General features: G+C 26.5%; 1 long non-coding RNA gene across 1 annotated transcript; it reads left to right on the top strand.

The window, feature by feature from the left end:
• Window positions 1-1293: 1293 nt before the first annotated feature.
• On the top strand, window positions 1294-4603 carry LOC107878123. Its single transcript, XR_001676739.2, has 3 exons — window positions 1294-1538; window positions 3536-3700; window positions 4236-4603. It is a non-coding gene; the product is annotated as an uncharacterized LOC107878123 (long non-coding RNA).
• The last annotated feature ends 314 nt before the right edge of the window (window positions 4604-4917 follow it).

Genomic DNA, 4917 nt, shown 5'->3' with positions numbered 1-4917 from the left:
AAAATAGGTATTTTAAAAAATCAAATAAAAAAAGAAAGGAGAATGATTATTGTTCAAAGTTGAGGGGGTGTTTGATATTTATACAAAGTTCGGGGGTGTAAATGATCTTAACCCTAAAAATAATAGGCGTTGAAGAAGTATAGAATGTTATGAAAGAAAGAAAGAGCAAGCGGAGTAAATGTAATAAAGTGCATTGGTGGAAATAAATTCTTTAATTAATGAAAATTATGAGAGAGAAAGAAAATTAATTATAAAACATATTTTTATGTAAATTACAAGAGTGAAGTAAAAAATGCTATTTGTGAAATGATGCAATGGTTAGGTTATTTATACAATTAATATGAAAATTATCTCCTATATATTTATTAGATTAAAAATTGCTAGTTGTAGCAATACTTTTAGATAATTATTTTCTTAAGGATTTAATTGCAAGTTGTAGCAACTTTTTAAAAATTAATTTATTTTAAAAAATTGAAAATATATTTTTACAAATAAAATTAACTCCTTTTAAAACAGTGTGTTCCTAATTATGGTAAAAGTAAAATATGGTCAAAATTATATATGTTTTTTCTCTCTTCAACCTTATTTTTTCATAGTTAGTTCTTTTATTTCACAAGACATCATTGATATTAAGTTAAAAATTATTTTCTTTTGATTAGCGGTGTTCATTTCATGATAACCTTTTTTTACATAATATAATTTAAACTAATTTCAAGCAAAGTGAAATATTTATTATTTTACATGTTTATCTTCTTCTTTTTTTCATTATAAATCTGTGTGGAATAGAAATGATTATTGTATTTTTTTTTTTTTGACATTAAGATATACACTCGTTTCGTTTAGATCAGCATGTGCTGTATGGAAAAGATATACAAATTGATATCATCTAAATCAAATATTACAATTCATACATAATAGTTTATATACCTATTCATACACTAAAACAAATAATAAAATATAAATTTTGGTGAGCACTAGTTTCCATATAAATTCCAGTCATTAATTATTATACATCTTGTTAAAAACATTATATGAAAATGATATAGAAATTGATATGGAATACTCCCTCCATTCCATTTTATGTGTCGCCATTTGATCGGATACAGAGTTTAAGAAATAAGAAAAGACTTAGTAATGTTTACCAAATTGTCCTTTATCAAAAAATATGCTACTATCGTTTTTTTAAAAAAATATGTGGGACCAATAAGGATTTTTTTTCCTGATTGGTATCAAATCTGTTTTTTTTTATTTAATTTGATATTTTATTAATAATTAATAAAAAATAATAGACCAACTCATTATACAATTAGACATTGTAAGCCTATTTATCTGATTCGGCCCAACCCGGATCCAATAACAAACCAAATATTTAGTAGGTATCCAAAATAGATAACTTTCCTAATCTCTATCTCTTTCACGCCGCCTATCACCATTTTCCTTCGTTTCTTCAAAATTGGTTTCTTTCGATTGTTACGCTGGAGAATCAATCTTGTATCGCCTTCTTGTCAAAGCTTCACCTCCAGATTCAGCTTCCAATAGTGAGTATTACTTCCCTTCCTTTGTTGTTTCAGCTTCGTATGACTTGACTATTGATGCTTCATCTTTTGTTTCTGATTTCTCCGATGTCTGAGACTCTGAAAGGCATATTGATCATCTCTGTTGGCTCTATTCTACTGATTTAAGCCTCTACTTCCCTCTTCTTATTGACCTTTTTTTCCATTTAAGACTTTTCTATGCTTGCCTTAGTGTTTTCGGCTTGTGATGCTCAGATCTGGTTAAGATGAAGATAAGGGATGCTTGGACCAGAAAAAAATTTGGAATCTGCTTTACAATCAGGTTTAGACTAATCAAAAAAAAATGATGACACATAAAATAGGACGGAGGAAGTACATATTTTAAAAATATGATGTGAAAAAGGTATAAAAATATAGTATGAATAGAGTATAGAAACTAGTGTCCCAGATGGTTATTTAGTTATCTTTTAGAATCATCATGTGAAAGGGTATAAAAGTTGGTGTTTCGTATGGTTATTTAATTAGCACCTAGAACACATGATATAAAATGAGTATAGAAACGGGTGTGCCAAATGGTTATGTGCTTACCTCCTACAAGTGTGATATGAAAAGGATATAAAAATTGATGTGTCGAATGATGATTTAATTACCTTCTACAAACATCAAAAAGGTATAGAAATTAGTATCATGTATGATTATTTAATTAGCACCTAAAAATGCGATGTGAAAAGGATACACAAATTGGTATCCCAATTAATTATTTAACTATATTTTTAAAATATTGTATGAAAAGAATACAGAATGTGGTGTGAAGTAATAATATTACAAAACCATAGTTTATTTAGTGAAATTGTTGAATTCTGAGGATGAAGTTACAATTTGCCTTGTGTTCTGATTCATATAAAGAAATTGCTAAATATCAGTTTACATCTCATCTTCCTCCATGCATCACAAGAAGAGAATGTAAACTATCATCATCCATTTAAATTTGAATCAAATAAAATACTTATATAAGTATTTTTTTTAGAAGAAGATGAAGAAAATTATGACAAATTAATTTAAGAAAAAATCGTGAAGAAGAAGAAAAATTCAATGTTTGATAATGAAGATTTGAGGGAAAAAAATCATATGATTTCTAATGAAGAAGGAAAGAACCATTTAGAGAGAAAAAAATATATGATTGATATCCTAATAATAATTGTCATCTTTTCTAATGGATATGAAATCTTTTTTTTTTCTTATATGTAATTTGTATTTTAGTTTTTTAAGTAACTAAAAAAATTATTTTCTTTTTAATACCAAAATTTGTTACAATTTGCAAACTAAAAAAAAATTGTCATAAGTTGCATTTAACCATCTAAGGATGATCATTTAGATTTTTTACCCATAATTAGTTATAAAACTATATAGAGTAGCATACCTAAGTTTTAAATTACAAAAAATAGCAACACTTTAATGAAATTACCTTGTGTAGCAAACCTAACATTATTTTAAATGGGGGACCACAATTACAGCCTCTCAGAAGTAAGGTTCCATTATTCATGCTTAAAATCTTTCTCTTTCCTTAAATTGCTTTTTACTTTACCATTTTTCACTTTTTTTCTCAGATTTTCTCTTTCAAAATTTTTTCCTTCTTAACGTCTTTTGCACGATCTGATAAGGATATTGTTCCACAATTTTAGGTAACTAATTAATTCAGTTATTGCATGTTATCAGTTTCTCAATATATTTTTTTAAATTTTGTACTGTAAATAATTTCTTCACTTCATCTTTAAGGTTTTGACTTTTGTAGTTGTTAACGGAGAATCAAGGTGATCGGATTTGCTGAATTTTATTTTATTTGTTTTTTAATAAAATTTGATGTTTTATGAGTTGATATAGTTGAAAAAAATTAAATTTTGAATGAGAATTGGAATTGGATTTTATTTTGTTGCGATTAACGAAGGATAATCGGAGTTGAATGGATATTGTAGATGAATTTGGGTTGATTTGTTGTTGTTGTTGGTTGGATTTTTCCGCAGATGGCTAATATGTTGAAAAAAATGATTGGAAAAAATTTCTTCTCCAAAAGATAAAAAAATATGAATAAGAAAAGAAAAGCAAAAGAAATTGCAGAGTCAAGCAATGTTGACGACGATGTTGAGAACTCTTCTGCTAATGAATCTGAAGAAGACATGGAGGAAGAGGTATTTTCTGTTGTATATGTATTTTTATTTACTGTTATATATTTAGGAATTTCAGCAAAGCTTCATCAATTGGGGTAATATGTATTTTTTTGTAAAGCTAATATGTATTTACTGATCAGCTGATATGTATTTAGGAATTTTAAAGTTGATTTGTGAAGATGATAGGTTAAATATACATTTTAGGTTAACATGTATTTATTTGTATTTTTTGTAAAGCTGTTATATTTAGGTGTATTTGTATGTTAAATGAATTTACTAACTTGCATCTGCATGTATGAAAAAATACATTTATATATGAACTACTCATGAAGAGGTATTTGACTATATGTATTTTTATTATAATTGACATGTATTTTTAGTATATTGAAATATTGAAATATACAAATACATTTGTGGTTATGGACGTATTTGTATTTGTGTTGGTAATAGGTATGACTTCATTTTTTATGAGATATGTATTTTATAGTTTACATATATACATTTGCGTTACAATTATTTAACAGATACTTTTAACATATTTTTTCTATCTTCCTAGGTTGTATTTAAGAACATTGAGCCAACTCAAAGGGAAATGTCAAAGTTTGAAATACCAGAGCAGGATGGAGTTGATGATGAACGTTAAGTTAATTCAGATGATGATTTTCAGGATCCATCACCAAAAGAAATTTATGAACTCTCAATGTGACGACGAAGCACCATTGAGGCCTGTTAGGGAAAGTAAGATAATAAGTGTCACAAAAATATTTGAAGTCTGAATGTTGATGATTTTATTACATTGTGTAGTAACAAGATTAAACTGAATGTTGAAATTAATTTTAAAAAGTTATTTTATGTTTTGAAGTGAATCAAAGTTACTAATTGTAAAGTGAATGTAATTTATTCATTTTTGTCTTTTATGTTGAATATGTTTTCTATAAGTTTGTAGTATGTGTTTTATTCTAGTGTTCAGTATGATTTGGTACACTGTTCAAATTAAATTTAAAAATACATATGCACTGTGCAGAGTTGCAATATATACATATGCAGTTTTCAGATTTAACTTCAAAATACATATGCAGTTAACAACATATGTATTTTACTCTTTATTCATTTGATTTCAAATACATATGCTGCTTTATATATCTATTTTACTGTATTATTATATAATATCAAATATATAATCTGCTTCATATATGTATTTTACTACTTGTTCATACATTATATAGATTACTACGTGT

This window comes from Capsicum annuum, chromosome 1, assembly GCF_002878395.1.
Source record: "Capsicum annuum cultivar UCD-10X-F1 chromosome 1, UCD10Xv1.1, whole genome shotgun sequence".
Taxonomy (NCBI): Eukaryota; Viridiplantae; Streptophyta; class Magnoliopsida; order Solanales; family Solanaceae; genus Capsicum; species Capsicum annuum.
This window is presented reverse-complemented; position numbering and strand designations above follow the sequence as displayed.